We start from the raw sequence: 13,307 nt of genomic DNA, 5'->3' as shown, positions 1-13,307 counted from the left end.
TAGAGGAAACGACAATGCTATTGGCTGTGCGGGTCACTTGGGAGGTGATCCCAAGACACTGCTTAAAAAAAGGCACTATGGGGGTGGTAAGAGGCTTGGCCAGTAGCTGAAATCCCAAGGGTGACAGACGAAGACCATCTCTGGTAAAGCATCAAGGTTTGTCTATCATATCATCCCAGGCTGACAGATAGTGGATCCCCTTAGAATGACACCACTAAACAATCACATTATTGAAGTCACTCATTTTCTGTTTGTAGTGAGGTATTATCATCCTAGGTGAAAGTAAAATGCTGCTTAAGGCTTGGGACATATCTATCTGAGACACATAATCCGAGAGCACGGTCATGTCTCTCTTCAAGGACACAATTCACTACCAGTTTCCTGCAGACCATGCTCCATTACCTCACTTTAAGTGGCTTCCAGACCAAGCCAGAGTCAGCCTTCTACTTTACTCCATTTTTTCCCTCATTATTCCATTAAGACATACTATCTCTCACAATAAAACTATTAAAGCAAAGCCGGCTTATAACCTGAGAAACCAAACCATAGTTGTCCCCACCTTTCCAGCACCATCTAACAAATTACATTCTTCTAACCATAGTTTCTCAGTCCTTAGCCCTAAATTATGTCAGTCTCTTCCCTAGGAGTTACTTAAACTCACAGAATACTCATCCTTCAGATCTCAATTCAAATGCTTCCATCTAAAACAGTGTGAATGCAGATATCTACCACAAGGGAATATTACATAACTCTGTTCTTAACACAACAGTAGAACTCAATTAGGTCTCCCTTGCCCACTGCCACATTCTTAATCCTTACTGTGGATTTACTATTTTACTGTGAGCATATTATTATATCCAGATGCTAGTCTAACTACTACAGCTACCTCCTCAGAATCTAATCATCACTCACCCTCAGCTGAGGATATACTAACATTTGAGCATATCTTATCTACATTACTTATTACTATTTAATGTCTTCATCAATAACTTACATATATCCTCCTGTAAACGCACTGTCATCCAATATGCAGACAACTCCACTTTCATCTGTGTTATTCCCTCTCCATTTCCAATACATGCAACCTGCTACGGTATACAAAATCATCCCCATCCCACTAGTTTGTCCTGCTCCTAGCCCATTAATCAACTTTGTATCCCAAATAAACATCTCAGATCTGAAGACAAACATCTCCTCACAACTTATAAACCTAAGAAAACCCCAGGCCTAAGCCTTTACTCCTGGTCTGTGCAAAACTATGGAACTCCCTTCCTTTAACTATCAAAACTGCTACTAACCTGCACTCCTTCAAAACCTCTATAAAAGAATACTTCAACAAAGCTTGAATTAATCCTGTATGAGCCCAGGCTGAGGTACTCTTATACCTTTTTCGACCTCTACTCTCTCTGTGTCCCCACTACTAACTTACCCTAACATCCCTTCCTCTACACATACTTCACTGAAGTTACACTCATACCTTTTCCACATCTATTCCTACTATCCACTCTATCAAACACCCTACCCTTCTCTACTCATACTATCCTGTTTTCGCCAATATAATCTGTTACCATATTTCATGACCTCTAGAATATTAATAATCATAATAATCATCTATTGAGTAAATAATGCTGCATCATCCGATTATCAGGCTTTCCATATAATTTATGCTTAGACACTGTGACTTTATTATGTCTGTTGAGTTTTTATTCTGACAAACTAATGTATAGTTTTTCAAATTTTGTGCTTGAATGTCATGATCTTATGTCTATTAAGTTATCATTCTGACAAACTAATGTCTTTTTCATATCTGTGCTTGAATGTAATGATTTTATTATGTCTGTTTAGTTTTTCTTTCTGTTAAGCATATGTATCTGGAGCATTTCTCTCCGGCCTCCACTGAAAATGGGTACCTGATGACACAGTTGAACTTTCCCAGTAAACAAATGCCAGATAAATAAATAAATAATAAATGCTTAATCTAACTGTAGTCTAACCTCCCTCACCATTCCATTTTCGACTTCTTCACTTTACGTCCCAGACTTCTCCCTCCTCCTTTTACTTAATTATTCCATTTTCCTTTTGCAAAGACATATGTGTATATATATATATATATATATATATATATATATATATATATATATATATATATATATATATATATATATATATATATATATAAAAGTTTAAGATTAGAAGTTCAAAGTGGGTTCGGTCGACCCCACTTCAGTCGAAGTCCGGGGGGGGGCCAAATGGTGACAATGTCAAACCCGACATTGTCGATGTACAAATCTCACCCCCATCTTGACCCATGTTAAAGCCTGTTTCGAGATTTAAGGTGAGCCATATTTCGACAATGTAGGAATTCGACATTGTCGTTTTAGCAGAAGTGGGTCGGTAATTCCATCATTCGATGGAGTCTGGTTCGACCTTCTCATGGTAAACCATATATATATATATATATATGTGTGTGTGTGTGTGTGTGTGTGTGTGTGTGTGTACATATATATATATATACATATATATATATATATATATATATATATATATATATATATCATCATCATCATCATCTTTCAGCTTTTCCCATTAGGGGTCGCCACAGCGGATCATCTCTTTCCATTTCTTCCTATCCTCTGCATCTTGCTCTGTCACACCAACCGCCTGCATGTCCTCTCTCACCACGTCCATAAACCTTATTTTAGGCCTTCCTCTTTTCCTCTTACCTGGCAACTCCATCCTTAGCATCTTTTTCCCAATATACCCATCATCCCTCCTCAGCACATGTCCAAACCAACGGAATCTCGTCTCTCTTGCTTTGTCTCCAAACTGTCCAACATGAGCTGACCCTCTAATATACTGATTCCTAATCCTATCCATCCTAGTCACACCGAGTGCAAATCTTAACATCTTTAACTCTGCCACATCCAGCTCTGACTCCTGCCTTTTTGTCAATGCCACCGTCTCCAACCCATATAACATAGCTGGTCTCACTACCCTCTTGTAGACCTTCCCTTTCACTCTTACTGGTACCCGTCTGTCACAAATCACTCCTTACACTCTTCTCCACCCATTCCACCCTGCCTGTACTCTCTTCTTCACCTCTCTTCCACATTCATCATTACTCTGAACTGTTGATACCAAGTACTTAAACTCGCCCACCTTTACCAACTCTACTCCCTGCATCCTCACCATTCCTCTACCTTCCCCTCTCATTTACACACATATATTCTGTCTTAGCCCTGCTGACCTTCATTCCTCTGCTCTCTAGAGCATATCTCCACCTCTCCAGAGTCTCCTCAACCTGATTCCTACTCTCACTACAGATCACAATGTCATCTGCAAACATCATAGTCCACGGGGCCTCCTGTCTGATCTCATCTGTCAACCTGTCCATCACCACTGCAAATAAGAAAGGACTCAGAGCTGAACCTTGATGTAATCCCACCTCCACCTTAAATGGATCTGTCACTCCAACTGCAGTCCTCACCACTGTCACACTACCATCGTACATATCCTGTACCACTCTCTGCCACTCTCGACTTCCTCATACAATACCACAATTCTTCTCTAGGCACCCTGTCATATGCTTTCCTCCAAGTCTACAAAGACACAATGCAACTCCTTCTGACCTTCTCTGTATTTCTCCAATAACACTTTCAGAGCAAACATTGCATCTGTAGTGCTCTTTCCTGGCATGAAACCATACTGCTGATCACTAATCATCACCTCCCTTCTTAACCTAGCTTCTACTACTCTTTCCCATAACTTCAAGCTGTGACTGATCAATTTTATCCCTCTGTAGTTACTGCAGCTCTGCACATCACCCTTATTTTTAAAGATAGGTACCAAAACACTTTTTCTCCACTCCTCAGGCATCCTCTGACTTTTCAAAATTTCATTAAACAATCTAGTTAAAAATTCCACTGCCATTTCTCCTAAGCACCTCCATGCTTCCATTGGTATGTCATCTGGGCCAACAGCCTTTCCATTCTTCATCTTCTTCATAGCTGTCTTTACTTCCTCCTTGCTAATCTGTTTCACTTCCTGATTCACTATCCCCACATCATCCAACCTTCTCTCTCTCATTCTCTTCATTCATCAGCCTCTCAAAATACTCTTTCCATCTACTCAACACACTCTCCTCTCTTGTGAGTACCTTTCCCTCACTATCCTTTATCACCCTTACTTGCTGCACATCTTTCCCAGCTCTGTCCCTCTGTCTAGCCAATTGGTACAGGTCCTTTTCTCACTCTTTTATGTCCAATCTCTCATACAACTCTCCATACACCTTATCCTTAGCTTTCGCCACCTCTCTCTTTGCCATGCGCCTCATCTCCTTATACTCATGTCTACTTTCTTCATCTCTTTGGCAATCCCACTTCTTCTTCACCAGCCTCTTCCCCTGAATACTCTCCTGTACGTCCTCATTCCACCACCAGGTCTCCTTGTCCTCCTTCCTCAGTCCAGATGTCACACCAAGCACCTTCCTAGCAGTCTCCCTTACTAGTTCTGCTGTAGTTACCCAGCTATTCGGTAATGCTCCACTGCCTCCCAGTGCCTGTCTTAACTCTTCCCTAAACTCCACTTCACAATCGCCCTTTTTTAACCTCCACCATTTAATCCTTGGCACTGCTTTCACACTCCTCCTCTTCTTGATCACCAACATCATCCTACAGACCACCATTCTATGCTGCTTAACTACACTTTCCCCTGCCACCACTTTACAGTCTCCTATCTCCTTCAGACTGGCCCTCCTACATAGGATATAATCCACCTGTGTGCATCTTCCTCCACTCTTGTACATCACCCTATGCTCCTCCCTCTTCTTAAAATACTATTTACCACAGCCATGTCCATCCTTTTTGCAAAATCCATATATATACATAGAGGTATTGATTATCCAGTGTTTGTTTGGGTGTATCACTTATGTTAACATCTGTGTAACTAAATGCTGTTTGTTCCTTTTCTGCAGTCTAGGCTGTGCCTGCATCTGGTCATTTGGTGAACAGTGCCCTACCCTGGTAAATAAGTAAATAAATAAATGGGGAATCCAGAGCCAAGTGATTAAAACAGCCTTTCCAAGAGTGATATCACCAAGTCACCAAGTAACAACTGAACTCTCTTGGGATTTAAACTTATGTGTGCCTGGAAGAAGTGAAAAGGATAGTTACAAAGGAAAAGGATGAATATGCATCATACTGCATGATAACAGAAATTACTCACCTGAAGAAGCAGAGGATGGGGTAGCTAACAATGATACAGTGGTAGTGGGAAGATACCGGCAATGAGGTTGGAGGGAATTTTTTCTAAAATGTCACATATACCATCAGCAAGTACAAAAAGAAAGGGTATAATTAAGGAGTATAGTGGATGGCTTAGAGAGTGGACAAGAGAGCTGGGATTTGAATTTGCAAGGGCTTGGGAACTGGGTTTCCAGAAAGAACAGGTACATGTCAGGGGCAGGTTTTGTCTCAGCTCTAAAGGAACACAATTACACGAAGGTGCTGAAGAAAGGTAAATCTGTAAGCAAAGATTTAACTAATTCTATACCATATAAGTCAGATTATATACTTTCCTGTGAATAATTTACATGTTATGTGCAATGAATGTGTTATGGTTTAAATTTTTCATAAAACTCTAGTATACTGCCATTTTTGCCATACCTTTTTATTTGATTAATTATATATTTTGTTATATTGATTTTTTTTCCTGAAACCAAGCTGCTGGCTAGATGTTTTTTTCCACTGCAAGAACCTTCACATCAGGTTTCGTTTTTTATTATTGACAGAGGTGTGTTGTCCATAAACATGAAAAGTATGAAGTGGGGAGCCTATCCCTGCAAGTACACCTTCAAGAGTAATCTTTTAAATTAAAGCCTAATCCTTTAGGCTTTACACACTGCTTAAAAATTAAAGTCTGGTAAGTTTATTTATTTTGCATTTGCCATTTTTAGATATCTCACTGGCAGCAAATAAAGAAGTAGTGCATTTTGAGGAAAAGTCAACATAAAATACTGATATAATCAGTGTAATCATTTTGATACACAGAGTAAGGTTACACCACACAAGACAAGATAAGGAGGTTGGGAAGGAAAATTAGTGACCTGCAAGCCGTGACACAGCTGGAAAGCATGAACACTGCTGTTATTAAAGAAGCATGATCAAGTAATGTCAGAGAGGAAATCATGAACACTGCTGTTATTAAAGAAGCATGATCAAGTAATGTGAGAGAGGAAAGCATGAACACTGCTGTTATTAAAGAAGCATGATCAAGTAATGTGAGAGAGGAAATCATGAACACTGCTGTTATTAAAGAAGCATGATCAAGTAATGTGAGAGAGGAAAGCATGAACAAGCTGTTATTAAAGAAGCATGATCAAGTAATGTGAGAGGGGAAAGCATCAACACTGCTGTTATTAAAGAAGCATGATCAAGTAATGTGAGAGAGGGGGACTTGTTGCTGCTGGACGGAGCATAGGATATTCAGAAATACAAGGCTAGTGAAGCATAGAAGGAGACTGGAAATCTGTATAACAGATGCTCTCAAATGTGACATAGGAAAGTAAACAGTCCATGTAGAGAAGATAGCCATCTTGGAGAGAAAAAAGTAATTTCCCTGGAAACTGAAGTACAAGATGAAAGGGGTAAGTGATGATAACCTGAAACCAGAAAAGTAGACAGATTTCTGATCTGTATCCCTCAGTTCATACAACTTCCTCTACCAGATGAATTTTCTATAGTATGTCTTAAAAATACTAATTAAAAATGCAACGTGCAAAATGATCACATTAAAAAAAAATACTTGAATAGATAGAATTACTCTGCTCAGGTTCACTTCTAATCCTTTCATTTACTTGTTGGGAATTGGGATATTTGATGTCTTTTAGCTCAGCAAAATCAGTCCTCTGAAAAATGAATATGCATACCATGGCTTGTATGTATAACTAACTACATCAAAATGAGAAAGTATATAGGCCACAGGCATACCAATGGAAGAAAATGTGATTCCTAAGGAGATAGCAGACATTTGAGGTACATGAAGGATAGTTACACACTAGATCAGAGTTATGCTTTGGATTTGAAGGTGTTGGAAGTGGCTTTTATAGTTACAGTGGATATGAATCTACAAAGACCTGCCTGGGATATTCAAAAACTAATAGCTGAAATTCTGAATGATTAGAAGGTCAGCCAGTTAATACAAGGCTATATTAAATGACATAAACTACTCAAAGAAGCGTTAACAAGTTCTGAAGTAGTCAGGGAAATTAATGTTAAATATGCTATTAGGAAGCCGTAATCACATTACCTTGTGGCTTATACTATGGGAAAACGAATAAACTGGTATGATCGACTTTCTAAAATGTCAAAGCTTTTGAATGGAGATCGCAGCATAGTGGGGATCAAGGAATTTACTGTTTTGCCCACCGTAGTGTGATCTTGGAGTTGGCATATATAATATGCAGGGGTATGGGGGGTGTTCAGGAGGGCTTATCCCCCTACAAAACATAGATCTTTTGTTTTTCCTTGTTTGACTTTTCAGAAAGTCAATAATATTGCCTCAGCCTTATGAAGTTTGACTTTCCATTGAGTTGATCTTCTAAATAGTATCCATATATACTTCTGTGTTTGTATATCTATAGCTTTATATATATATATATATATATATATATATATATATATATATATATATATATATATATATATATATATATATATATATATATATATATATATATAGGTATGCATGCATTTGATCGGCTGATGGATGGTCGATCAGGTATTGTCGAAAGCAGTGCGGCAAATTCCCAAAAAAGCGATTGCAAGAGTTGTGAATCGCAAAATATTATCCCTTTTTTTGACTCATGGTAGAGTTCACTTAGGTGGTTGAATGGTCGGAAATGTCGAATTCGGTGTTGTTTAAGACATTCCGACCATTCGGCATTATGAGATTCATGCAAAAATGTCAGTGTTATACCCAATTGAACAATGTGCGCTCGATCAAATGAATGTAAACCATATATTAATATATAGATCTATATATATATATATATATATATATATATATATATATATATGGGTCCCCTTCACATGGTCGACATTTCAGAATGTCAACCATGCGGAGCTGGCACCTCCGTACAGTGCGGAATGGAAAGATTTCTATCTTTTGCGCTGTAGTGCGATCTCAGAGTTGGTATATTTAAGTGCTGGGGGGGGCAGCGACAGGGGAGGGGTGCAAAGGGGCGTGAATGTAAATTTTTGTTGTGTTTTTTTTTTTTTTACTACATGGTTGACATTTCAAATGTCGATCATATGGTTTTCGACATTCTGAAATGTCGACCATGTGAAGTAGATCCCTATATATATATATATATATATATATATATATATATATATATATATATATATATATATATATATATACACACACACACACACACACATATATATATATATATATATATATATAGATATATTCACACTGAGGAGTGCAGCCATAACTGCCTTCAAATTTACCAAGTAATACCTAAGTACATTTACATGTTGAACTTGGGAACTGCATTAGATTATGATATTTAGGTTCAAATTAGAGCAGAGACATTTCGCATTAACAAACTAGAGCAGAGACATTTCGCATTAACATGACTTCAGCCCTTAAAAACAGCTGGTTTTGATGCTCATAAAGAGATAAATGCAGCATTGCATTGTAGCAAATTATTTATTCCTTGTATTTCTGATATAAATTAAGGTATGAGATTCAGTGTGTGTTCCCATTTTCGCTTGCTTAATAAAGAGCAATTTCTTTCACTGCATCTCTTGATTAACTGAATGTGAAAACATGCATGCACATTTTTTCACAGAATGGTTTTGGCAAATGAAACTAGTACATCTGCCTCAATGTCTCTTTGTAGTAAGGGTTATTTTTTATTGATATTGCATGATGACACATTACCTTAATGGCTTAGTTCATGCAAGGGAATGGATTTATCTCTCTCTTCCATGCTTACATGATGTACAAATCAAATAAAATCTAAAGCCTAAAAAGGTTGAATATTGATTTGGCATGAAAGGTAACTAACATATGGATGATCTGTAAAAAGCAGCTACCCCCACACAGTTTTCATTTCTTTATTGACTGAATGACAAAGGCCTAACTACTCAAGTGTAATGAAAAGCTTTTGCCTGAAATGTAATGAGAGCTGCAATCTGTGTCCTCTGACTTCATCTTTCATACACGGCATGAGAAACATTTGAGCCTATACAGGTTGAGTTTCAGACTGGAACACTAACATCTCCTCACACATTTTGCTGTCAAACTTTGTATTTAGTGTGAGAGACACATCATACACGAAATTGTGCAAGTGTCACTGGAGTAGTCTCAATCCTAAAATAAGAAACAAAGACATTCGCCCAGACTCAAGGTGTATACCTCCAGTCTCTTTGATGACATTGATAGTTAAAGTTTATTGTGTCAAAATCTATGGAAATCAAAAGTGCCTTGTAGAGCTTGTCATGGATTATGTCATACCTAACATGCCTGACTTTCTGTCTCAACATATTAAAAAAGCAAAGAAACAATAAAAATGCATACTATTGCTGCATTTAAAAGAGCAAATTTTTAACATCCAAGAGCAAGGGAGTGGAGTTCTAAACTCAGATTATACTCACGTTAAATTCCAAGAAGACCAGAAAACAGTTTCATTAAGGCAATTTGTACAACAGTGAAGCATTCTATTTAAACAAATCCTAATGGTAAAGTTAGTGATATTCCTGTTTGTATACTTTTCAAGGAGTGCATGCCTGTGCATCAGTTAATATGTTGAGAAACGTTTGCCTAAATACTTTAGGAAAAATGACAGTCAGCAATGCAAGAAATTTTTCCATATTGTGATGAACAAACAATGGACAGACCTGACTAATAACTTAAAAAAATCATAACTTTTATTAGCAAAAATAAAAGGGTCTATATTAGAACATCGAAGTTTCAAAACTTCAAATGTTCTAATATTGAACCCTATTCAGCGAAAGTTGAAAACATCGAACATACAGAACAGCAAATTTTTTCTTAGGGAAAAAATTTGCTGTTACAAAACACATACACACAACACAAGCACACCAAACAAACAGCAATCCACACACATACACCTAAAATCTTACACCTAACCCTACACTAAACTATAAACACACCACTAACTATCCACTTACCTTAACCCAAACCCTAACTCACCTACCCTGCCCTAACACTCATGTCCACACATTCGCACACTTACCTGACCCATGCCCTCACCCCAACTCACCTAACCCGCCCTAACCCTCACGTCCACACAATCGCACACATACCTAACCCGCATCCTAACCCTAACTCACCTAACCTGCCCTAACCCTCACGTCCATACAATTGCACACATACCTAACCCGCACTCTAACCCTAACTACCCTAACCCGCACTCAATCGCACACTTACCTGAACCCGACCCGTAACTTTCCACCACAGCACTGAAAATACTGAAGCAACAGAAACGGACAACCAAATTCTTTCCCTAGGAAAAAATTCAGTTTTCTGTTGTTTCAATATTTTCAGCTTTCGCTGAATAGGGTTCAATATTAGAACATTTAAGTTTTGAAACTTCGATGTTCTACTATAGACCCAAAATAAAAACAGTCAGCAGTAACTGTACCTTAGTACTTCCATCCTGGAATCAACAGTTCTCAAGGACAGTTTTTATTTTTGCTAATAAAAGTTGTTTTAACTCATTGAGTATTCATATTGTGTTTTGAAACAAATCATATTGAATGTGGGTCTGATATATTTAAAATATGCTAGCAGAAAATGGAAGCAAGTGATTTGTCCAAAAACACACACATACACACACACACACACACACACACACACACACACACACACACACACACACACACAACTGTGTAGACTGCAGCTTTTTTTAGATGTCAGAAGAAAATATAGTCTCATCAATGAGTCAGTATGAGAAGATAGTTTTCCTTACCCTTAAGATGTATTGATATTGTAGGAGATGTGCTTCTGTAGGAGATGTGTATGCAGGGGGAGGGTTGCCTTATAAAAAATGAATTGTAGAAACAAATGACAAATGTAGTTTAAGACTGTTTCTTTTACCTAAAGTTGTGTTTATATATGTGGTATTAATGGAAGCATCCCATATCCCCAAAAACTTGACACAGATAGCTGGACCTATTAGGTAATAGCAATATTAAGGTAAGGGTATACCAGAAACTTGGTTGGACACAGTAGTTTTCTCATTTTAGCCTGAAATATATATATATATATATATATATATATATATATATATATATATATATGGAATATTTTAAATGTTTTTACGCCAGATGCCCTTTCTGACGCAATCCTCCCCATTTATCCAGACTTGGGACCGGCACAAAGAAATGCACTGGCTTGTGCATCCCCAGTGGCTATGGTGAATATGTATTTTAACAAGAGGGAGGAGCATAGGGTGACATACAAGAGTGGAGGAAGATGCACACAGGTGGATTATATCCTATGTAGGAGGGCCAGTCTGAAGGAGATTGGAGACTGTAAAATGGTGACAGGGAAAAGTGTAGTTAAGCAGCATAAAATGGTGGTCTGTAGGATGATGTTGGTGATCAAGAAGAGGAGGAGGAGTGTGAAAGTACTGCCAAGGATTAAACGGTGGAAGTCAAAAAAGGGTGATTGTGAGGTGGAGTTCAGGGAAGAGTTAAGACAGGCACTGGGAGGCAATGAAGAGTTACTGAATAGCTGGGTAACTACAGCAGAGATAGTAAGGGAGACTGCTAGAAAGGTGATTGGTGTGACATCTGGACAGAGGAAGGAGGACAAGGAGACTTGGTGGTGGAATGATGAAGTACAGGAGAGTATACAGAGGAAGAGGCTGGCGAAGAAGAAGTGGGATTGTCAAAGAGATGAAGAAAGTAGACATGTTTATAAGGAGATGAGGCGCATGGCAAAGAGAGAGGTGGCAAAGGCTAAGGATAAGGCATATGGAGAGTTGTATAAGAGATTGGACATTAAAGAGGGAGAAAAGGACCTGTACCAATTGGCTAGACAGAGGGACAGAGCTGGGAAAGATGTGCAGCAGGTAAGGGTGATAAAAGATAGTGAGGGAAATGTACTCATAAGCGAGGACAGTGTGTTGAGTAGATGGAAAGCGTACTTTGAGAGAGAGAGAAGGTTGGATGATGTGGGGATAGTGAATCAGGAAGTGAAACAGATTAGCAAGGAGGAAGTAAGGACAGCTATGAAGAGGATGAAGTATGGAAAGGCTGTTGCCCAGATGACATACCAGTGAAAGCATGGAGGTTCTTAGGGGAAATGGCAGTGGAATTTTTAACTAGATTGTTTAATGAAATTTTGGAAAGTCAGGGGATGCCTGAGGAGTGGAGAAAAAGTGTTTTGGTACCTATCTTTAAGAATAAGGGTGATGTACAGAGCTGCAGTAACTACAGAGGGATAAAATTCATCAGTCACAGCTTGAAGTTATGGGAAAGAGTAGTGGGAGCTAGGTTAAGAAGGGAGGTGATGATTAGTGATCCGCAGTATGGTTTCATGCCAGGAAAGAGCACTACAGATGCAATGTTTACTTTGAGAGTGTTGGAGAAATACAGAGAAGTTCAGAAGGAGTTGCATTGTGTCTTTGTGGACTTAGAGAAAGCATATGACAGGGTGCCTAGAGAGGAGTTGTGGCATTATATGAAGAAGTCGGGAGTGGCAGAGAAGTATGTAAGAGTGGTACAGGATATGTACGAGGGTAGTGTGACACTAGTGAGGACTGCGGTGGGAGTGACAGATACGTTTAAGGTGGAGGTGGGATTACATCAAGGATCATCTCTGAGCCCTTTCTTATTTGCAGTGGTGATGGACAGGTTGACAGATGAGATCAGACAGGAGGCCCGGTGGACTACGATGTTTGCAGATGACATTGTGATCTGTAGTGAGAGTAGGGACCAGGTTGAGGAGACCCTGGAGAGGTGGAGATATGCTTTAGAGAGGAGAGGAATGAAGGTCAGCAGGGCTAAAACAGAATATATGTGTGTAAATGAAAGGGAGGTTAGAGGAATGGTGAGGCTGCAGGGAGTAGAGTTGGTAAAGGTGGATGAGTTTAAGTACTTGGGATCAACAGTTCATGTAATGGTGAGTGTGAAAGAGAGGTGAAGAAGACAGTACAGGCAGGGTGGAATGGATGGAGAAGAGTGTCAGGAGTGATTTATGACAGACTGGTACCAGTAAGAGTGAAAGAGAAGGTCTACAAGAGGGTAGTGAGACCAGCTATGTTATAT

This window comes from Protopterus annectens, chromosome 4.part0 (genome assembly GCF_019279795.1).
Source record: "Protopterus annectens isolate FY-2018-M chromosome 4.part0, PAN1.0, whole genome shotgun sequence".
NCBI classification, from domain to species: domain Eukaryota; kingdom Metazoa; phylum Chordata; order Ceratodontiformes; family Protopteridae; genus Protopterus; species Protopterus annectens.
Note: the sequence above shows the minus strand (reverse complement) of the source record.